Source organism: Myxine glutinosa, unplaced genomic scaffold (assembly GCF_964187855.1).
Source record: "Myxine glutinosa unplaced genomic scaffold, kmMyxGlut1.1 SCAFFOLD_1909, whole genome shotgun sequence".
Lineage (NCBI taxonomy): Eukaryota > Metazoa > Chordata > Myxini > Myxiniformes > Myxinidae > Myxine > Myxine glutinosa.
The window spans coordinates 64359-88928 of NW_027618004.1; the positions used below are offsets into that span (position 1 = coordinate 64359).

Sequence of the window (24570 nt, forward strand, 5' to 3'; positions counted from 1 at the left end):
AAGTTAGAATCAGGTGCAAATGATTAGAACATCGTTGGAGAAGATCTTGGAGGAACCTGTATTATTTAAACCTCAGACATTTCGTTTGGTTTGCTCTTTGTTGTTGAAATGTGCGGCGTCACCATGCCTAGATCAAAAGAGCTCTCTGAGGCCTTCAGAAAGAAGGTTATAGATGACTACGAGTCTGGGAAGGGATTTAAAAAGATCTCCAAACAATTTGAAATCAATCATTCGACTGTCCGAAAGATCATCTACAAGTGGAGAAGATTCCAAACAACTGCCAACTTGTTCAGGCCAGGCCGCCCCAGCAAGTTCAGCCCGAGAGCAGACCGCAAGATGCTGGAAGGAGTCTCTAAGAACCCCGGAATGTCATCACAGGACCTACAGGTAGCTCTTGCCACTGTTGATGTCAAAGTGCACGAGTCGACCATTAGAAAGAGGCTGCACAAATTTGATCTACATGGAAGGTGTGCCAGGAGGAAACCGTTGCTGTCCAGAAAGAACATCAGGGCAAGACTAAAGTTTGCCAATGAACACCTGGGCAAAGACCAGCATTTCTGGAACAATGTGCTCTGGACAGAAGAGTCAAAGGTCGAGCTATTTGGCCACAGTACCAGAAGACATGTTTGGCGAAAACCAAACGCAGCATTTGACCACAAGAACCTGATACCAACTGTAAAGCATGGTGGTGGAAATATTATGGTTTGGGGCAGCTTTGCTGCATCAGGGCCTGGACATCTCACCATCATAGAATCCACTATGAATTCTTCATTGTACCAGGGGGTGCTTGAGGATAATGTGAGGCCATCTGTCGGGAAGTTGAAGCTCAACCGAAGCTCAACCGAAGGTGGACCTTGCAACATGACAATGACCCTAAACATACCAGTAAATCCACCAAGGAATGGCTGAAAAGAAAGAAATGGAGGGTTCTGGAATGGCCAAGTCAAAGCCCGGATCTAAATCCCATGGAGATGTTGTGGGGGGATTTGAAACGAGCTGTGCATGCAAGAAACCCCTCAAACATCGCACAGCTGAAATAATTCTGCATGGAGGAGTGGGCAAAAATTTCTCAGTCGATGTCAAAGACTGGTAGACAGTCATAAGAAACGCCTACTTGAGGTTGTTTCTGCCAAAGGGGACAATACCACCTATTAGAGCCAAGGGTGTACTTACTTTTTCCACATGCGAAATTTGCATTTACATTTATTTAAATGATACAATGGATTACAAAATGTAAATGTTTCATGATATTTGTTATATTATATCACCTTTATCGATCAATATTGTTGAAATGAAGATCAAATAGCTGTATGTTGAAATATGTTGAAAAAGTCAAAACTTTACATGGGGTGAACTTACTTTTTCACGTGACTGTATATATACAGTATATGGGCCTTTTCTCTGCCCCAGGCATTTTCCACAATAATTATGCCCTTGTACTTCCCCAGATCCTGAACATCCTCCTTCCCCTTCCATATCAGCACAATTAACCCTGTCCTCCACACCTCCGGAATTGAACCCTCTCTCATACATACATACAACAACCTGTCCACCTGACGCCGATCTCTCCCACTGCAATTATTATCTCTGTGCACACCTCATCAATGCCTGGTGCCCTTCCTTTTTTCACCCTCTTCAATTCCGTCCACACTTCCTCTTTCGTGAACTCCACCAACTCCCCTTTCCCCTCCACTTAACTCGGTAGCTCCACCTCACCGTTGCATCCTTCCCGATTCAACATGTGTTAGAAATATTCTTCCCACACCTTCAATACTGCGCCCCTCTCTGTCATTAGCCTCCAGCAACCATCCTTGATCACCGCCAACCTATTCCCCTCCCACCCCCATTTCATGTCCTCGCTATGTTCATCCCTGTCACAAGCCAATTTATAGATTATCTTCATCCCACTATTCTCTTCCAACTTGTTGTACAACCCATCTTCCATATCATTGCTCACCTATCCACAGATCTCTTTTCTGCCTTCTTCTTCTGCCCATACAGGTGCAGAAGCCCCACATCCGGCTGCCTCCCTCTATCCTTGATCTTCTCTATCCTCTTCCAAGCCTCCTTCTTTTCACCAACTGCCTTCACAACTTCCTCCATCCACCATACCTGGTTTTTATCCCTCGATTATTCAGCCTTTCGTGACGTCCTTCCACACAACACTTCTGCAATTCTTTTAAATGACCCAGTACTCATTCCACTCCTTCTACAAACCTTCTGCTTCTTCGTTAAGTTGCTCATGAAACAGGGAGGCAGGCATGACGAAACAGGGAGGCAGGCACGACGAAACAGGGAGGCAGGCACGACGAAACGGAGAGGCAGGCACGACGAGACGGGGAGGCAGGCACGACGAGACGGGGAGGCAGGCACGACGAGACGGGGAGGCAGGCACGACGAGACGGGGAGGCAGGCACGACGAGACGGGGAGGCAGGCACGACGAGACGGGGAGGCAGGCACGACGAGACGGGGAGGCAGGCACGACGAGACGGGGAGGCAGGCACGACGAGACGGGGAGGCAGGCAGGACGAGACGGGGAGGCAGGCACGACGAGGCCGGGGGGGAGGCAGGCACGACGAGGCCGGGGGGGAGGCAGGCACGACGAGGCCGGGGGGGAGGCAGGCACGACGAGGCCGGGGGGGAGGCAGGCACGACGAGGCCGGGGGGGGGGGGCAGGCACGACGAGGCCGGGGGGGAGGCAGGCACGACGAGGCCGGGGGGGAGGCAGGCACGACGAGGCCGGGGGGGAGGCAGGCACGACGAGGCCGGGGGGGAGGCAGGCACGACGAGGCCGGGGGGGAGGCAGGCACGACGAGGCCGGGGGGGAGGCAGGCACGACGAGGCCGGGGGGGAGGCAGGCACGACGAGGCCGGGGGGGAGGCAGGCACGACGAGGCCGGGGGGGAGGCAGGCACGACGAGGCCGGGGGGGGAGGCAGGCACGACGAGGCCGGGGGGGAGGCAGGCACGACGAGGCCGGGGGGGAGGCAGGCACGACGAGGCCGGGGGGGAGGCAGGCACGACGAGGCCGGGGGGGAGGCAGGCACGACGAGGCCGGGGGGGAGGCAGGCACGACGAGGCCGGGGGGGAGGCAGGCACGACGAGGCCCGGGGGGGAGGCAGGCACGACGAGGCCGGGGGGGGAGGCAGGCACGACGAGGCCGGGGGGGAGGCAGGCACGACGAGGCCGGGGGGGAGGCAGGCACGACGAGGCCGGGGGGGAGGCAGGCACGACGAGGCCGTGGGGGAGGCAGGCACGACGAGGCCGGGGGGGAGGCAGGCACGACGAGGCCGGGGGGGAGGCAGGCACGACGAGGCCGGGGGGGAGGCAGGCACGACGAGGCCGGGGGGGAGGCAGGCACGACGAGGCCGGGGGGGAGGCAGGCACGACGAGGCCGGGGGGGAGGCAGGCACGACGAGGCCGGGGGGGAGGCAGGCACGACGTGGCCGGGGGGGAGGCAGGCACGACGAGGCCGGGGGGGAGGCAGGCACGACGAGGCCGGGGGGGAGGCAGGCACGACGAGGCCGGGGGGGAGGCAGGCACGACGAGGCCGGGGGGGAGGCAGGCACGACGAGGCCGGGGGGGAGGCAGGCACGACGAGGCCGGGGGGGAGGCAGGCACGACGAGGCCGGGGGGGAGGCAGGCACGACGAGGCCGGGGGGGAGGCAGGCACGACGAGACCGGGGGGGAGGCAGGCACGACGAGACCGGGGGGGAGGCAGGCACGACGAGACCGGGGGGGGAGGCAGGCACGACGAGACCGGGGGGGAGGCAGGCACGACGAGACCGGGAGGGAGGCAGGCACGACGAGACCGGGAGGGAGGCAGGCACGACGAGACCGGGAGGGAGGCAGGCACGACGAGACCGGGAGGGAGGCAGGCACGACGAGACCGGGGGGGAGGCAGGCACGACGAGACCGGGAGGGAGGCAGGCACGACGAGACCGGGAGGGAGGCAGGCACGACGAGACCGGGAGGGAGGCAGGCACGACGAGACCGGGAGGGAGGCAGGCACGACGAGACCGGGAGGGAGGCAGGCACGACGAGACCGGGAGGGAGGCAGGCACGACGAGACCGGGAGGGAGGCAGGCACGACGAGACCGGGAGGGAGGCAGGCACGACGAGACCGGGAGGGAGGCAGGCACGACGAGACCGGGAGGGAGGCAGGCACGACGAGACCGGGAGGGAGGCAGGCACGACGAGACCGGGAGGGAGGCAGGCACGACGAGACCGGGAGGGAGGCAGGCACGACGAGACCGGGAGGGAGGCAGGCACGACGAGACCGGGAGGGAGGCAGGCACGACGAGACCGGGAGGGAGGGAGGCAGGCACGACGAGACCGGGAGGGAGGGAGGCAGGCACGACGAGACCGGGAGGGAGGGAGGCAGGCACGACGAGACCGGGAGGGAGGGAGGCAGGCACGACGAGACCGGGAGGGAGGGAGGCAGGCACGACGAGACGGGAGGGAGGCAGGCACGACGAGACCGGGAGGGAGGCAGGCACGACGAGACCGGGAGGGAGGCAGGCACGACGAGACCGGGAGGGAGGCAGGCACGACGAGACCGGGAGGGAGGAGCAGCACGACGAGACCGGGAGGGAGGCAGGCACGACGAGACCGGGAGGGAGGCAGGCACGACGAGACCGGGAGGGAGGCAGGCACGACGAGACCGGGAGGGAGGCAGGCACGACGAGACCGGGAGGGAGGCAGGCACGACGAGACCGGGAGGGAGGCAGGCACGACGAGACCGGGAGGGAGGCAGGCACGACGAGACCGGGAGGGAGGCAGGCACGCCGAGACCGGGAGGGAGGCAGGCACGACGAGACCGGGAGGGAGGCAGGCACGACGAGACCGGGAGGGAGGCAGGCACGACGAGACCGGGAGGGAGGCAGGCACGACGAGACCGGGAGGGAGGCAGGCACGACGAGACCGGGAGGGAGGCAGGCACGACGAGACCGGGAGGGAGGCAGGCACGACGAGACCGGGAGGGAGGCAGGCACGCCGAGACCGGGAGGGAGGCAGGCACGCCGAGACCGGGAGGGAGGCAGGCACGACGAGACCGGGAGGGAGGCAGGCACGACGAGACCGGGAGGGAGGCAGGCACGACGAGACCGGGAGGGAGGCAGGCACGACGAGACCGGGAGGGAGGCAGGCACGACGAGACCGGGAGGGAGGCAGGCACGACGAGACCGGGAGGGAGGCAGGCACGACGAGACCGGGAGGGAGGCAGGCACGACGAGACCGGGAGGGAGGCAGGCACGACGAGACCGGGAGGGAGGCAGGCACGACGAGACCGGGAGGGAGGCAGGCACGGCGAGACCGGGAGGGAGGCAGGCACGACGAGACCGGGAGGGAGGCAGGCACGACGAGACCGGGAGGGAGGCAGGCACGACGAGACCGGGAGGGAGGCAGGCACGACGAGACCGGGAGGGAGGCAGGCACGACGAGACCGGGAGGGAGGCAGGCACGACGAGACCGGGAGGGAGGCAGGCACGACGAGACCGGGAGGGAGGCAGGCACGACGAGACCGGGAGGGAGGCAGGCACGACGAGACCGGGAGGGAGGCAGGCACGACGAGACCGGGAGGGAGGCAGGCACGACGAGACCGGGAGGGAGGCAGGCACGACGAGACCGGGAGGGAGGGAGGCAGGCACGACGAGACCGGGAGGGAGGCAGGCAGGCACGACGAGACCGGGAGGGAGGCAGGCACGACGAGACAGGGAGGCAGGACAAGGAGCAGGTGGACAGGCACGACGATCAGTGAGGCTGGACAAGGAGCAGGTGGACAGGCACGACGATCAGTGAGGCTGGACAAGGAGCAGGTGGACAGGCACGACGATCAGTGAGGCTGGACAAGGAGCAGGTGGACAGGCACGACGATCAGTGAGGCTGGACAAGGAGCAGGTGGACAGGCACGACGATCAGTGAGGCTGGACAAGGAGCAGGTGGACAGGCACGACGATCAGTGAGGCTGGACAAGGAGCAGGTGGACAGGCACGACGATCAGTGAGGCTGGACAAGGAGCAGGTGGGCAGGCACGACGATCAGTGAGGCTGGACAAGAGGAGCAGGGGAGCAGGCATGACAATCAAGGATGTAGAATGAGGAACAGGTGAGCTGAAACGACACTCGCTGTTATACATCGATTCCAGATCCGCGCCAACAATCTATATTGAAGTAGATCGCTTTGTTCTACTGATGGCAATCCTGAAACCAAAACCTTGGTGACGAGGGGAAGGACAGGAAGGAGGTGCAGTGCAGAGAGGGCTGGAGGTGTAAGTGGGATGGCAAGACTCATCATGGAGAGGCGATAAGGTGTGTGTGTGTGGATTGTAGGCGCACGTGCTCCCGAGACAACACACTGAGGCAGTTCGTGTCTCTGGAAGTCATGTCATACTTTATGAAATTTTCATTTTATTTCTTGTATTCATCCGCTATTGTTCAAGCAAATGCAAAGAAGAAAGACCATCATACGTATACTACTCTGCGATGTCCTAATGCTTGTGTGGTGCACCGTCCATCCAATGATGACTACTCTTATGTCTCCATTTGTTCTCACGTTGATCAATTCATAACCATTCATCCAAATGCTGTTCTTCATCTGCAGTGATTTAATCTACCACCATGATGCCACTTTCTCTCATGCACCGGTATATTGCATATTGTCTGGAGATCTCCTAACCATCCTCTCGACCCTGATACACTGAACCCTGTGTGGAAGTTATAGTGGTCCTGCAGCTTACTTTCAATTTTGAAAGCTAACATGACTCAGGGTAACGTTGCGTCATTCCTTTAGGCTCGCAACAAGTGTGTGTCCAAGCCAGAAAACGTGGTAAATCTCAAGGCTGACCTCTCCAACCAGTCTTCTTCGCAAATTAATGGTAGTAATGGTTTTACCAGAAATGGTAAAAGTTTCTGGTGTGTGCTTCACTCATCTAAAATGGCATCTCTGCAGACTATGCTTAGGTAAGGATAATTGTCTTGCTCTGTGTTTGCTACCAAATTGTATGTATGCAACCCAGTCTGTTCTCTCCCCATTTGCACCCACTGTCTACTAGACTTTGTGTTCTCGCATGAGAGAAAGAATGGAGCACGGACATGCATGGGAGAGAGATTTCTGTCCAGCCTTGGCCCTACTTTGGCGATGGGCTCGATGACATCAGCATCCATTAGGGTGGTTCTTAGCTACATAAGGCAAAAAAAATTTTTTTATTGTTTTACTCCTATAACCTTTAATATTTTTATTATTGAGGTAAAACTTCTGCATGTGATATATTTTTTGAATACATCAAGTTTTAGGGGTTGCACAGTGACTCATAGTTGCCCAATAAGCGTTGATTTCCTGCAATCGGGAAACCTCTTGCGATGTTCTGTCACAACTTGAAGCAGATACTGGGATTGCTGTTCATCCCTTGTCAGGAGACGATTGTACTCTTCAATGAGAGCAACTGCATACACCAGAGTACAGCTGTACTGTATTCAATTAACTTAAAAACCACTTCAAAATGTGCAGTACATAGCTAGGTCATAGGTCAACTGTAATCATCAAAATCACAAGTATAGCAGCGGAGAATAAATAATCAACTCCAAACATTTATGCGAGCCAAATATGTGAAATTACAAACTCCGTGTGCAACCCCTAAATTTAGTCCAAATGGCTTTTTCATACATACAAAAATTTTAAGTGTTCGGAGCATGACTTTTCTAACTTTCATTTTGAATAACCATCCTCAGGTTCATGTCTAATTCTGCTCTGCTACTTGCCTCCCTGTTTGTATTGTTACCTCCGCCACTGAAGGTGGATGGAGGTTGTGTTTTCACCCCTGTCTGTTTGTCTGTCTTTGTTTGTCTGTCTGTGAATAAATATCTCAAAAAGTTGTGGACAGATTCGGACGAAATTTGGTGGAGGGGTTAGGAATGTGACACAGTCAATATGATTAGATTTTGGTGAAGATCTGAATCCGGGTCTGGATCTGAGAATGTTTAAGCGATTCTTCACCATTGAGAGATTGTTGTGAAACCGATACAATGCACGATATCTCAAAGTTATGGACGAATTCGGATCAAAGTTGGTGGAGAGGTTGGGTGTGTGACAGGGAATAATTGATTCAATTTTGGTGAAGATTCGATTGTGGATTCCGATCAGAGAATTTTTTAAAGGGATTCTTCACCATTGAGTGATAGGGATATAACTGATGTATAGCACAATATCTCAAAAGGTTATGGATGGATTTGGATGAGACTTGGTGGACAGGTTGGGTGTGAGACAAGGACAAATCCATTCGATTTTGGTGAAGATCCACATCCGGATCCGGATACGAGCATTTTAAAAACACTTTAAGTGATTCTTCACCGTCGAGGGATGTAACATGATGTCACCAAAAACGATATGCAGCATGATATTTCAAAAAGTTTTGGACGACTTATGACAAAACCTGGTGGATGAGTTGGGTCGGTGGCAAGAACAAGCGGATTAGATTTTGGTTCAGGTCGGATCCAGATCTGACCTGTCTGTGGGATACAAAACGTAAACTGTTAAGCATGGCGGAGGTATGCTCTCTACCAAGTGCTGTTCTCGTTTGTCTGTCATTCTCCTTTGGCTGCCTCCTATCTGCCTGGAGGTTGACAAACAACACTTGTCCACAAGAATGGTGCAAAAGCAGAGCCTATCAAATACCAACCAGTAAGCTTAGCTCCACTTGTAAGCAAAACAATTAAATCCACCATAGCTTCTTATATCAAGGCTCTCCTGTTTTCAAACAGCATGATTACTGGCTAATAATTTGAATTTTGTCGATCGCTCAACTCAAGATTTTCTGGTGCTCTGTAGGCAATGGTTGTAGGCCCTAATTTTCAAAAAAGGAATCCAGCGCATATAGTCTAGGGCGATTAGTAATTTCGTGTTTTTTGTTTGTTAAAATTGATTTAGCAATGGATTCTGCTTCAGAATATTATAGAGATGTAAAAAAAATAGGGTTCCATTTTTTCTTTTACGTCTAATAGGTAGTAATTCGAAGAAATCCAAGATGGCCGCCATAAAATTTGGAAAATACACTTTTGTGCATATCTTTGTATCTAGATATCATATAAACATGAATAATATGTCCTTTTATATGTTTTCAGACCCAAGGAAGCCATATCTGCCATTGTTTTTACAGAAAAATGCAAGGAAATTAAAATAGTGGGCAATATACCAGCCAAAATGGAGACAGCCGTCGTGAAATCGGATCGTATAATTTCTCAATTAGAATCGATTCAATAAACAATCTTCACTGATAACATTTATTTTGAATACACACACACGCACACGCACACACACACACACACACACACACGCACACACATACACACACACCTAAACATAAACGATGAATGAACATAAACGATCACATAAACGAATGCCTCATTCATCCTCATCCATATCTATCACACGCGGTTCATTGATGTTTGCTTTGTTGTTACAACTGTAACCCACACACCCACAAACTTCAGTACAAGGAATATTGTTATTGCGACAGCTACATCTTCCCATACACCCTTTCTTGCACCCACAGTTCACGAGATTCATTATTGCTTCTGGGGCTGGAGGATTCAGGCATCGACTTGGGGCATAAACCCCATCATCCGAAAGTAACTGCCAACCATACTCGACAGGTGATGGAAGGGACGGATGGCTTTCTGCTGCCTTTCTCCATATCATTGCGATATAATGTGCTCGCTGAACGTGTAACTTTAGCGAACCAGTGGTAGGTGGAAGACTCTCTCCCTCAGCAGCACGGTTGGAGAATAAGAACCAGCGAAGCTCGTTTACTTTCGTGTGAACTTTAGACTTGTACAGCAGACAGACGAAGCGTTCCAGCTGGGAACACACTTCTGGTGACGGATCAGTTTGTCCCAAAGACTCCAGAGCCTCCCATATCTTGTTGTCACATGTCATGAAGACCTTAAAGCACCAGTCCTTGCTCCTGCCAGCGAACCTTCCAGACATGTCACTTCCCGTGAATGCGTGGAATCCAAGTATTGCAGACGCACGTTTCTCTCCTAGCATGCCATGAATAGGTTGGACTGCAATGCTCCTCCTCAACTTTCCCTTCCCAGTGAGAAACCTCGTAGCAGGTGGTAGATCGTGAAATCTCTGAATCAGTAGGAGGAAGATATCGGTATCTGGCGAATCAATGATAACTTCTGCATCTTTGTCGACTGTGAGAGCATGCAGAATTAAGAGTGTATCGGCCTCTTCTTGGCTGTGCGTGAGTAGACTGTCTGGAACTTCAGTGTTGCCCGTGGTCTTAGTTCCTGATGTCACCATGAACTTCTTCAACTTGTTTGGATGAGCCTTGCTGTAAGATAGACACTTCACAGCCAAGTACTCTGTAAGCTCTGCCTTGGTCTTCACATTGGAAAGGAAATCTTTGAGTGAAATCTTCTGGATCAATGTACTATCCCTGACGTGATAGTATGTTGATTTCCCCTTTGTCCTCTTTAGGCGCATTTTGTCTTTCAGTGAGTTATCGATGTATCGGTCGAATACCAACCTCACGTCATCATAATGCACGGCAATATTTTCGAGGCGTTCAATGAACGATTGAGCAAAGTCACTGCATGTAATCATTTGTTCTGTTTTGGAGATCCCGTTAACAAGAGCCATGCCATCAATGATTATCACTCTATGGCGAGAAGTAGTCTCGTTTTCATTGATCACTCCTGATCTTGTGGTTGTGTCTGGGTTTTGGCTGATCTGAGAGGGTTCCTGCAAATTTTGGCTTGAGATTTCATAGTCAGTTGATGGGTCATTAGTTTCTTCCCCAGCGTGTGCTGCTGCATCATTCAAAGCGGCAATTCCCGCGTCTTGATGCTCATTGATTTCTGTCGAAATAGGTTCTCCTGGTGGATCATGTACATCCTGCTCTTCAGGCTCAGCCAGATGCTCAAGTTGACGAAGGATTTTTGCCTTGTCGTATGCCAACAAGAGGGATCCATCAGATGCAAATAAAGAACGTGGAACGATGCCAAATTCATAGGTGCCAATACATTCTTTCAGGTCGAGCTCTGGTCGGCTCCGTGAGATAACGATGAACCTCTGCAACAATCCTCGCTCTTCTTTGACTTTGATCAGCTTGTCGCCCGATCTCACTTCTGTTGTGGCATTCGAACTCTTGAATGTTCGAAGTTTTCTTTTCGTCATTTTGTCCCACACAGAAAGTTTTCCCTCAGCTAAACGATCTGTGGCAAATTGCTGGAACATCTGTTGTCCGATCTCGTCGCGCTCTAAGATGTCGCTGGACACTTTTTCATTCATGACTTCTTTGGTGAGCAGGTTGTAGACCTCGTCTACTTCCTCTTCCATAAATGGATCGCCATGTTCACGGAACACCCTAGAAAGCTTGGAGGCATGGCTCATCACCCGGGAAAGCTTTCCCCCCGTGATTTCGTGGTGTTGTTTTCTGCTCTGGTTTTCACCAAGACCATATCCCTCCGCAAACTCGTGCAGTGACTTTGACAGCTCAGGTGCAATGAGGAAGAACTTGTCAAGCGCCTTCTCATTTTGAGTTATCCCTACGATTCCTCCAATCACCTTCAGTGTACGGTTTTCTTGCTCAATGCCATGGTCTGGGGCTATTGATGTGAAGCCTGCCAATCCTTTTGTCACACAGAAGTTCCCTTTCATGAATTCCCTCCACAGTTCTGGGTGCTGCTTTTCAGTCTCCTGCATTGTTGAAATGTAGAGAGGGAGCAACCGAGCATAGTTTAGATGATCGTGAGCGAAGAAGTACTTCGTGAGAGACTCGATGCTCTCCATATGCAGCAGCAGATCACGTTGTCTTGTACTTCTAATGAACAGAAGGATAGTCTCAAACTGTTTCATGTAGTTCAGGATGAAGCGCTGTATCTTGTTTGTGCTGACCTCAAATTGTTCCAGTTTTTTGGTCATATCTCTGGACTCCATCATGGCCAATGTTTTTTTGAGAATGTCGCATAGATTCTTCTCTGGCTCCATGCTCCCGCTGATGTCTCTCTGATATGCCTCTCCCAGACGAACAGATGACTCGTTCAGATAGGCCCTTTCTTCAGGTTCCATTGCCAGGAATCTCTGGAAGTACAGGTTGTACAAAGCGATCAGTGTTACCATGTGTGCCTCCAGAGCTCGATACAAGTGCCTCCCATTTAGTATTTGGCTCACTGTGGTTGGCGAGAAAAGTCCAGCCTCGACCCATGCCTGATCAATTCCACTCCCTTCCACGTATTTTCCTAATGCAGCTAAGGCCCAAAACACAACATGTAGCTCACCAGGTCGGAAGAGGAATTGCTTCCTGATGTCCTCGCGTTCCACCCACAGCTTCATCGCCAGGTCGTATAGCTGCAAATCGAGAGTCATGACTGTGATTGCCTCACTCCCCATAACACGAGTTGTGATGTTGTGAGCTCTCATCAGACCCGTGTACAGTGTATCATAGTCTGTAGGAGGCGACCTTATCAACGGAGGAACGAGAGCAACATTGGTCTTCTCACTGGACGAAGATAGCAAGGAATTGAAGGCTCCCCACGTCCCCGGAGCTGTGAGTTTGACGCCAACTTCTCCTTCTTCCTCGAAGTTCAGGCATCCAATCATCCAGGTCATATCGGTTTTCTTGTTCTTGTCTGTCTCGGGTTTTGATGTGAGCAGCTTGCAGTCGCTCTTTCTCTTCTCGGGTGCTGGCTTCTTGCAGGTCAACGTTTTACAGCCAACTGCATCATGTATCGTTTGAGCTTTTGATGACCGGTCAAGTTCAATTGGTGGTATCATGGGTGATTTCTCCGGTGATACAGGCTGGTAGATCGCAATTGCTGTACCATGAAGGGTATTCATCCCGCAAGGAGTTGACTCTAGAAAATCGATGTTGTCCATGGCAAACCAGACGAACGTGTCCTGAACCAACCATGGTGGTAGACAGATGTCTCCGGTGGACTCCATTTGCTTCAGTACGGAGTTGGCAATGCTGGTCTCAATCTCCATGACCTTTTTGTAGGAGATGGCGAGGTCCAGATGTGCAAGTTTCTCTACAAGCGCCTTGGATCGTGTGTTTTTGTGTATGTCGAGAGCTAAGCCCACACTCAATGGAGTTTCAAATCGTTGTTTGAATGATCCATCCTCGCTTCTTGGTTCGTACGATACCTGTCGGTCAGATTTATAAGCACCGACAAAGTGCTGCGCCAACAATGATGCACTCACACCAATGGAGTCCTCCCTGTTGCTATTTCCTACTTTCCTTGTTCCCATGACTGCATGCTTGCAGAAGATGTTGAGCATCGGGGGTGGCTTGTAATCAGCAAAGGTTCCATTAAATTTCCATGCTGGGGAAGATGCGATGTCTTTCCTCAATATTTTCGCAGCTCGCAAAAGTACTTTAAAATCGTCTTTGATGCTGTCTGCTGTAATTGTGCTTGATATCATGTGGTCTTTGAGCTTTGTGGAAAGAATCTGCTCTGGCTTTGTTTTGTTTGAGGGCCGGCTGAAATGAACATCGGCAATGTTGTCTAGGATCAATTGTTTCAGGTATGGCTTATAACTATGGTTGTCTGAGACCGGAAAGTCGTGCTCCTTAAGTAAATTGACATAGGTTACATGAATTTCATTCATATTCAGCACAGCATTTTCAGTAGTATCATTCAACGCAGTTTCAACAATTTCAATGAGTTCAAGGTCTGATAACACCTGACCAAAGTTAACATTGGTTGTTTCTGTTTGTTTTTCCGTCTTAACTATAGCACGTTTGGCCTTAACTACACATGGTAAATGATATTTCATGTCCTCAGCCATTGCTTGCAATGGGTCAGGCGAACTTATGACACTGTTCAGTCTCACTTTCAGATTGTCATTACTTGTTTCTTGGCCAATGTTTCTGATCTGGAGTCCCATGTTCTTTGTTGACACATTGTGTAGTTCACTTCCTCTGTCTTCCTGGCATATGACACATCTGAGCGCGTCAAATGTCTGTTCTCGGGAACACCTTCTGGATGTTGACGTGCTTTCCCCTAGATCACTAGAACTTGGTCGTCCTCTCTTTTTCAGTCGGATTTCTGCGGCACTGCCTGATGTTGTTCCTTTCTCAAACCTAGCCTTTGCTCGATCAATGTGCATCTTATTGGTAACATCTTTGTAACAAGCTTTATGGTAGCGGAGACCTTTTGCGAGCAATTCTTCAGCAGAGGAATATTGCAAACGTCTATTCAATGATGCAAACTTTGTTTCACCATACGTGTACTGTTCCTCAGCACCTGCCATCAGTTTCTCGACAGAGGAGAGTTTTGGTTTCGTTACAAAGGTTGTATAGTCTGTTTGCCCTATGGCCATTTGGCATACAAAACAAAGTCCGAAATCTACTGACTTCTCAATCTTCCTGGGTGGTGAGTCACTCATCTTGAAGGTAGGTGTAATTTTCTAGACACTCTTGAACTGTCGTCGGTCCTGCAAAGATAGATACTACTATTCAGATTCACATTTCGTCAACACAGTCAAAACCAGACCTTAACTAGATGGTGGAAACTTAATTAACCGATTTCATGCCGGCCGACCCCACTTTGGCTGGTATATGTCCACTATTTTATTTTCCTTGCATTTTTCTGTAAAAACAATGGCAGAAATGGCTTCCTTGGGTCTGAAAACATATAAAAGGACATATTATTCATGTTTATATGATATCTAGATACAAAGATATGCACAAAAGTGTATTTTCCAAATTTTATGGCGGCCATCTTGGATTTCTTCGAATTACTACCTATTAGACGTAAAAGAAAAAATGGAACCCTATTTTTTTTACATCTCTATAATATTCTGAAGCAGAATCCATTGCTAAATCAATTTTAACAAACAAAAAACACAAACAATATTGTTATGACATATGGGCCTGCACTAATAACTCTGAACATTTATTGGGCATTTAACATAGTCTTACATCCTGCATTACTTGCCAAGCTCTCTACTTGTGACTTACAAGGCCACCTTCATTCTTGGATTTTTGACTTCCTTTGACTTTTGCATTCCTCAAAGTTTGTCATATTTCTGTGTGATTGAAAAAATATCGTTGAAATATAGAGTGGCAGCCTATTCTCTTCTGTTGTGCAGGAATAACTCAGCTGACGATCCATAGTTTGATCATTTGGGCAAATAAATAATAGAGAAGATAGCATGTGTGCTCCTTTTGTTGACTGCGCATCGGTCATGTAACCTTTTTAACCTGTCTGAAAAGCAGGCCTCACATATCAGGGCAACATCCAACATAAAATTGGACGTTGGACATTGGGTGATTATGATTTTTTTTGTGATTATGGTAAACCTTTCTTTATACTCTCTATTTTGGCATCTGATACCTTCACCCATCCATACAGTTGTCATGTTGAAGCTATGGGAAGCTGCAGCAGCTGTGCTGAGAGAGATGAGATCCAAGATGATCATCCAACTCTGTACAAGGTAAAAGTCGGTGGCTCTCTTGATTTATGGGTTTTTTATGCATCCGACCCCGAATGTGGCCAGAGGCATTATGTTTTCGGGTTGTCTGTCCGTACGTCCGTCCATACGGGCTAAACCTCGATTTTCTCAGTAACCACATGTCCGATTGAGACAAAACTTTCAGGGTAGGAGCGACACCCATGCAGAATGTTTTTGTGATAATTGTGATGTCATAGGTCACGTGGTGTGGCAGCCATCTTGGATTAAATGCAAATAATTAAAATATATATATTTCTTGGAAACCACTGAATGGAAAAATTTTGAACTTTGCACATTGTCAAGTACTCCCAATGGAGAACAAAAGCATGCTAATGATATCATCTGTGAAGTGGTATACCAGCCTTAAATGTTTTAATCAAATGCCTTGTCATAAAAATCGGAAATTGCATGCATATGATCTATGACCCATTTGTATTGAAATATTAAATTTATGACATTATAGGTCACATGGTTTGGCGGCCATATTGAATTTAACCTATAACCTTTAAAAAAAACACCTTTCTCCAAAACCACCGAATCGATTGACTCGAAACTTTACGTGTGTCATTGACTTGGCTTGGCGATTAAAAGTTGATCACGAAAACATCATTGGTCACATGGCGGCCATATTGGATTGAAAGAAAATGTTAAATAATTATATCTCTGAGACCGCTTACCCTATCGATGCGAAATTTTACAAATGTCATCTAACACCATTGCTGCATATAGTTTGAAAATGATGTCATAGGTCACGTGGTTTGGCAACCATCTTGAATAGAAAAACAAACCTTTCTGATCAACACGAAACTTCAAAAACGTGATCCCCTACCCATACATATGCAGTGTACATATTTGATGTCATATGTCACGTGGTTTGGCTAGCTTGAAAGCCGATATTTAAAAAAAAAAAAATCCCTTCTCCAAAACAGCTTCACTGATCGATGTGAAACCTGTCCTGTCTGGTAAAAATGTGATGCTTGAAAACAGTTGAAGGGATTTAAATCGAACTTTTTTATTTTTAGGACAGTGAACGAAGGCATCTACGCGGAGGCATATGGGCGACAGTGGCATTGTTATAGTTTGACTTGTGTACTGTGCTACTTATAACATTGCCTTAAAATGGTTATTTTAGGTACATCACATTGTGCAACTAAGCCTGGTGTTGGCTCAACGGTTAAGGTGGCTGACTTGAGATTTTAAGGTCTCGAGTTTGAGCCCATGTTGTGCCGTTGAAATAACACCAGGTGGGATGACTCAGCCTGTCATCCTTCCGAGGTTGGCAAAATGAGTACCAGCTTACTGGTAATGGGCACTGCGTCAGTGGGAAAGCCATGCTTCCAGAAAGTGATGCAACCAGCAGCCACAGGCTGCACACGAAACGACAACTTTAAGCAACTAATCCTGTCATTTTATGTGAATCATTTCTCTTTTCAGATTATTTAGCTAGTTGTATTTTCATTATCGTCTTACCAAAAGCCCCATCTTGTTTTTTAACACAACATGACAATATAATTTAATGATGTCTTACTCGATGAAGTAGGGCTATGGGACACTGTCATCTGTTTGTTTGATTTTCCTCAGCAGATCAGGCCTGTGCATCCTAATAACACTATTAACATATTGGTAGTGGTCTGTTGGGAATCTTCTCAAGGCACATTACACTTTAAATATATTTTTGCTATAAAATCTAATTTTAATATTTGGAAGGCGCATGGGAGTTGTACGGTAGATATTTTTGAATTTGTGTAAACATGCTGTTTTATTTAAAGGTTATAAACCAATTTTTTCAGCAGTTATAAAGAATTGAGTCTGAAAACACATTTTGTAATAAATTATAAATGTATTATTTAAAAAAAAAAAAATCTTTAAATGTAGTAAGTATGGTTGTAGATGAGCCTGGTTTTTAATTTCCTGATTGGCAATCCTTCTTCACAAGTCATTCAAGATGTCGGAGTTGCAGAATATTTCCCATGAGGGTGAGCCATAGCTATGCTCAATCATCTCCACACGTCTCGACTTGTCAATATCTCATGGGATTAAAATCTTTGTAAACAGGAATTTTTGTGCTTGTTCAAATTTAAATTTCAAACGAGATGACCGCCAAGTGTGGTGACTTTAATTCCGAGTTGGAGTCACAATTCAATTTTCTGCCTGGCACACAATGGGACCAATAAATGGCATCTGCAATTGTCGACTCTCCAATCTCCAAAGCAATGTTAATTTACGGTCTGTCCTCAGGTATCACAAGCCGTGCAGGATGCAATATTCTGCCTGTAGTACTCTCAAAGTCGCCACCGACACCCCCCTCTCCTTTTCCCATCCCTCCCACCCCACACCAGAACTACCCCCTCATTCCCTGTTTATCCTACAATTATTTACCTGATGATTTTAATCCTGAAAATTTTAATTAAAAGGAAACACGTTATATGTGCAGCATTCGCACACGCACACACACACTTTTTCCCAGCAACCACATTATCAAAAATAAATGCTTTATTGGTTTTACATCCACCCCATATCTAGCTTGCGTCAATTTGTCGATACTGCTAGAAAAACCTGTTTTATGTAAGAGTCCGTCCAAAATTATCAACATCTTCTCAATACTACAAAGAATAGCACTTCAAGAATGATAGACTGTCTTTCTTTCTTCTTTTTTGAGTTTATCACCAACTACTTTGTGGTGCCAGTCAAACCAGCAGTTGTTGCCCCGCTTTTAGATACACAAGAATTCTCCATAAAAACCTCCCTCACACTTCCTGAGCAATTTAGTGGTGACACAGACCGAAGATTAGGTGTAATATAACGGAGCCGCTAATTGCTGAGGGAGTTGCTCGTGATATGTTTGTAAACGAGGGAAAATGAGCCTTAGACCATGTATGCAACGACCTCCATTATGAGCTTTAAACCATGAAAAACAAATAAATAAATAAAAACATGTGGCGGCCTGTAGATCAGCCGCTAGGGTTCACAAAGGGTTAAGGCTAATGTTATCCTCCCCTTTCGAAACCAGTGCTTTCCCCGATTGGCTAATTATTCCGTGCCTGTCCTGTGCCCTATGTTTTCTCCATTTTATTGATCTGGATGTTTTCGTTTTTTTATGCCTCCACCGATGAATGAATGAATGAATATGAATTCATATGAATAATGAATATGAATATTATGAATGAATATGAATATGAATTCATTCATCATTCATTCATTCATTCATTCACCGATGAAGTTGCCAGAGGACTTGTGGTTTCGAGTTGTCCTTGCGTCCGTGCATGCTTATGTGATAGGTTTTCGTTACCGCGATAACTTTAGAATGGCTGAATGGATCCAAGTCAAACTTTGTACAGGTATGTATAATGATGGATAGATGAAATGGTTAGAATTAGGTGTCATGAGGTCATGTGAGATGAAGATCCTGCAACCACGATAACTTGCGAACCAGTGATGGGATTTTGTGCTAACTTGGTACAGGCATGGATAATGACGTAAAGATGATTTGATTCGATTATATGGGGTCAAGAGGTCAAAGGTCAATGGTGAGAGTCTGTAATAGGTTTTTGTTACCGCAATAACTTAAGAACAGCTGAAGGGAATTAGCTCAAACTTGGTACAAATATGTATAATGATGTAAAGATTAATTGATTGGATTATGGAACCAAGAGGTCAAAGGTCAGAGGTCCCGTTAGGCAAAAAAAATTCTGTTACTGAGCTAACTTGTGAACCAGTGATGGTATTTTGACCAAACTTTGTGCAAATATGTATTATGATGCAAAGATGAACTTAGATTTTGGCATCAAAGGTCAGAGGTCATGTCAGGTAAAAATGTGATATTTGAGAACAGCTGAAGGGATTTAAATCAAACTTGGTACAAGTATATATATATATATATATATATATATATATATATATATATATATATATATATATATATATATATACGTATATGTATATATATATGTATACGTATATGTATATATATATGTATATGTATATGTATATATATATGTATATGTATATGTATATATATATGTATATGTATATGTATATATATATATATATATATATATATATATATATATATATATATATATATATATATATATATATATATATATACAGTGAAACCTTGACTTACGAGTGCACCAACTTACGAGTTTTCCGAGATACGAGCCGTCGCTCGGGCGGTTTTTTGCTTTGAGATGCGAGCCGAGATCTGAGTTACGAGCTTACGCCACCCGCCACCAGGTGGGTTCCGGTCACGTGGTTATCTTGCCGTGCAAGCATCTCTGCCGTATATCGCTGCTGCTTTGTTTTCGCATTTTGGTTAATTTGGAAAATTTCTTAGTTTTAACCATGGGTCCTAAGAAATTGAATGCCAAGGGCAGTACTGAGAAGAAGAAGAGGATGATGTGCTTGGATATAAAACACGCAATCGTCGAAAAACATGAGCGAGGTGTGCGTGTTGTCGACTTGGCGAGGCAGTACGATCGTAGTACTTCTACGATATGTACGATTTTGAAGCAGAAGGAGTCGATAAAGGCTATAACGCCAGCCAAGGGCGTTAAGATTATTTCAAAGCTCCGGACCTCTATCCATGAAGAGATGGAGAAGTTGTTGTTTGTGTGGTTGACGGAGAAGCAGCTCGCAGGAGATACCGTGACCGAGAGCATCATGTGTGAGAAGGCCCGAGACATTTACGGGGATTTGGTGCAGCAGACGGCGGGAACATCAACGGACGAGGCATCGGAAGAGTCATTCAAAGCCAGTCGGGATGGTTTGGTAATTTTAAGAAGAGGACCGGCATTCACTCCGTCGTCAGGCATGGTGAGGCAGCAAGCTCGGATGTGAAGGCAGCTGAAGATTTTATTATAACTTTTGCCGAACTGATAGAAGCCGAACGATACATCCCCCAACAAATCTTCAACTGTGACGAGACAGGGCTCTTCTGGAAAAAGATGCCGAGGAGGACGTATATAACGGCAGAGGAGAAGAGCATGCCAGGCCACAACTTGTTCAGAGTGCCGGCGATAGCTCGCCTTCTCTTTGTGGAAGACACGGTGAGATCCTTAACATCCAACAACTAATGGGACGCAAACGGGGCGCCCAGTTTAGCGGTACACACATTGATGAATCACCCTGCCTGTGAAACACCGACATGACAGGTTATAGCTGGGTCGGGATTCAAACCCAGGCTGGACAGTTTAGAGTCAAGTGTGCGTACCTCCAGTCCAGGCCATCCTGCCAACTTGTATGCTGCATACAGGTGAAATATAAAGCGCGAGATATTTATATATATATATTTAAAAAAAAATTGGTGTGGTTTTTGGTGGGCTGGAACGGATTAATAGCATTTCAATGCATTTTAATGGGGAAATTTAATTTGAGAAACGAGCAAATTGAGTTACGAGCTCGGTCACAGAACGAATTAAACTCGTAAGTCAAGGTTTCACTGTATATATATATATATATATATATATATATATATATATATATATATATATATATATATATATATATATATATATATATATATATATATATATAATGTATATATAAAAATAAAACGGTTTGTGTGTGTGTGTATGTTACCGATAGACTCCTAAACGGAGATGCTCACGTGCTTGATATTTGGCATAGACATGGCCATTGAGCCTGGGAAGGACATGGCCTACCTAAAAATATTTGACGAGATCCATATTTTTTTTATTCATATTTACCTCAGCGTATTCCAGCGAGGAACATTATACACAGAATCTCAGCCGGTGCCAGAGCAGCTCGCTGATTCGCTCAGAGCGATCACGTGATGTTCCATCCTCACTGCCAGACCACTGAACGGAAAATATATAGAATGACCATTGCCATTCACACCACATTGGTGGAGATGCAGCTACCGGGCGCTATCTTGGTTGGCACTCGATGCTGGGCGATGGTGATTTCCGTCACGCGTTTGCACGTAATTCAGAGCGAAAAGCGATTGGGTTTTTTCACCTTGTGTGTGTTTTGTGTCGATTTTTGTCGAATTTGTGCGATATGAATTAAACGTCTTTGCAACAGCTGTGAAACGTCTTTCCACAACCCTTCCTTAACCGATTGGAGCAGTTTATTGCCGCACAAAATGGCATTTTAACAGTTGTCTCGCTTTTAAAATCTGGGACACGTTCAAAACAAACGAGATCCGCGAAGCGAGTTGGTCGAGTCGTGTTAACCAAGATGGCGACACGGCGGCTACACTTTTCACGGAGTATGAGCGTTCTATATATTGTTGCGGATATGGGATTTGCATCCATCCATATCCGCTTGTAAATATTCCCCTATTTCCTCAATACTTCCCAACTATCCCCAATCCCCCATTCCCTAGTCCCATTTTCTGTAAACAACACTCTGTAGACCCGACCTCCCCCTATTTCCCCCATTAAATGTCGTGCCCAGGTTCACCGCATCTCATGTAAGACAACTATAGGACATCTTGCTAGTTATTCTTAGTCTATGTCAGTTAAGGACTCGTTTCCATTAATTCTGACCCTTCGTTGCACCAGCATGTGATTGTATGGCACGGTTAGGAAGTTTAGGACCTCCCAATACCTCCCCGCAGCTCTTCCTCACGGTTCAGCAACAACAACAACAGCAACGGCGGCGGTGTGCACAGGGAGTGCGCGTCCTCACTCCGGCTTGGTTGGTAGGGGGTGTTGGGAGGGCATGAGGCCTTCCCAGCGAGCCGCCATCGAACATGTGCTCGACGGGGTTACCAAATAGGGGCTCCCTGTCAGCTCCTCGTCAAGGGCGGAGCCCGGTAACCCCCGCACCCAATGGAAGCGGCGGACCGGTCCCATCTGGGGCGGAGCCAACCAGCCGAGGGCGTGTCACTCCCCGCTGAGCATGCGCAGGAAGAGGGGGTGACGTCAGATGCGCGCTGAGCTTGGAGAAAGAAAGACGCCACCTCCGAGCGCTGTGAGGCCTCCCTGCATCTCTTGGACCGTGCTTGATCCTGTCCCCGAGCCAAGGTGCACCTTGTGCTATCGAACTACCTGTCCCTTACTGCCATTAATCCCTGTGTAAGTCAGCCTTGTCCCGTTTGTCTGTGATCTGTCTGGGATAAAATAAGATTGTATTTAAGTGCCTATCTCTTCTGTGTCTTTACCTCACTCTACCTTGTAATCTACCCCCCTTTTCTCCACCACTAATTATACCCTCCTCCGGAGGTCTTGAGAACTGTACCCCTGGCGTCGTTTCATTTATCCCAGTCATTGTGTCCTTTCCAATCATTGATTTAGCGTAGCGCGATTTGGCCAACGTTCGGGTGGAATCGGGTGAGTTGGGGAAGAATCGGGGGAACTGTTAGGTCGCGGCAATACCACCGCTCGGTAAATAACATCTAATCCGCGATCCGTAACAATATTTTCAATTCAGTGCGCCAGACTCGCTCGCGTACTTGATTTGTGGCATAGACATGGCCATTGGGCCTTCACGGTGTAACTTGTGCGAGGCTTTTGTCCGAGTGAGCTCGAGTCGAGAGGGCGAATATACGGGTTGGGAATGTACGGGTCTCCCTTCCCCCGCCTGGCAACGCCGATACTGGAGGGCGTCACAGGATCGGTGAGTCTCTAAAATCCGCTTCGTGCTGTTGTTGCGAAGATGCAGGACGATGTCGCGATTGTTGTGCTGCTCTCCTCCCACGAGAACTGCAACGTCATTGTTGACTGGCCCTCCCCTTCCTCCCCTCCCCTTCCCCCTCCCCCTCTCCCCCCCCTTCCCCCTCCCCCCTCTGTCCTCCCCTTCCCCCATTCCCCTCCCCCCTCCCTCTACCCTTTCTCCCTCCCCTTCCCCCTCCTTTCCCCCTCCACCCTACCCCCTCCCCTTCCCCCCTCCCCTCCCCTTCCCCCTCCCCTTCCCCCCTCCTCTTCCCCCCTCCCCTTCCCTTCTCCCCCTCCCCTCTCCCTCCCCTCGCCCTCCCCATCCCTTTCCCCCCTCCCCTTCCCCTCCCCCTCCCTCTATCCTTCCCCCATCCCCTTCCCTTCCCCCTCCACCCTACCCCCTCCTCCCTCCGCCTCCTCCTCCCCCTCCCCTCCCCCTCCACTCCCCCTCCTCCTCCCTTTCCCACCTCCCCCTCACCTCCGCCCTCCCCCTCCCCTCCCCTCCCCCTCCCCCTCCCCTTCCCCTTCCGCCTCCCGCCTCCCGCCTCCCACCCCCCTCCCCCCGTCTCCTCCCCTACCCCCCGTTCCCCTCCCCTCCTCTTCCCCCTCCCCACCCCCGCCCGGCAATGCCGGGTACTTCTGCTAATATAGATATGTATATATATACTGTATATGTATATATGTATATGTATATATATATATATATATATATATATATATATATATATATATATATATATATATAAAACGATGTAATAATGTGGGGCGGAGGCATATCATGTCGATGATGTTGATGCAGTAGCTTTTGTAACTGTCTTGTGTAACCTCACCAGTCACCATACTGGTTACCCTCACCTTCAGGAGAGGGTATTGCATTTGAGTCTGTTTGTCTGTCTGTTTTTGTCCGCACAGAATAAATATGATTTTCCTGCAACCGTTGGTCGGATTGACAGGAAATTTTCACTATCGGTACAACTCCACATGTAAAATTTAAAAATAATTATGACGTCATACGTCACGTGGTTCGGCCGCCATCTTGGAAAAACCGAAAACATTTGCACCTCTATATCTCCGAAATCACTGCATAGGAAAAATTGAGACATGGCTCATTGTAAAGAACTCTCTGTGGGGAATAAAATATGTTAATGACGATGTCATAGGTGCCTCCATTATGGCGTCATAATTTGACAAGTACAAAACTTCTTCCGATCAAGATGAAATTTCTTGAGCATAATCTAGGTATAAATTGATGGAGAAAAAAAAAATGATGACGTCATCAGTCACGTGGTTCGGCCGCCATATTTGTTTAAACACAAAAGCCTTATAAACCACTGAAAACGCATCCTGGCGAGGGTCTGCAATCTCTGATTGCTCTTTCTTGTTTTAAATGTTTTTTTCATCTTTCCTCGTTTGTGCTCCTTTTTCTCATTTGTGCTTCTTCATTCTGACAGGTGAAAAATGTCGATGATGATGGGAATGAACTCGAGTCT

At 48.1% G+C, this 24570-nt stretch overlaps 1 long non-coding RNA gene across 2 annotated transcripts in view; it reads left to right on the plus strand.

The window, feature by feature from the left end:
- LOC144889232 (uncharacterized) overlaps positions 1–24570 on the plus strand; it is a 32971-nt gene extending 8401 nt beyond the window's left edge. For both annotated transcript variants that reach the window (XR_013621665.1, XR_013621666.1), the window contains exons 3-5: positions 7051–7186; positions 15359–15440; positions 24532–24570. This is a non-coding gene — a long non-coding RNA (uncharacterized LOC144889232). The remainder of the gene's footprint in view (positions 1–7050; positions 7187–15358; positions 15441–24531) is intronic.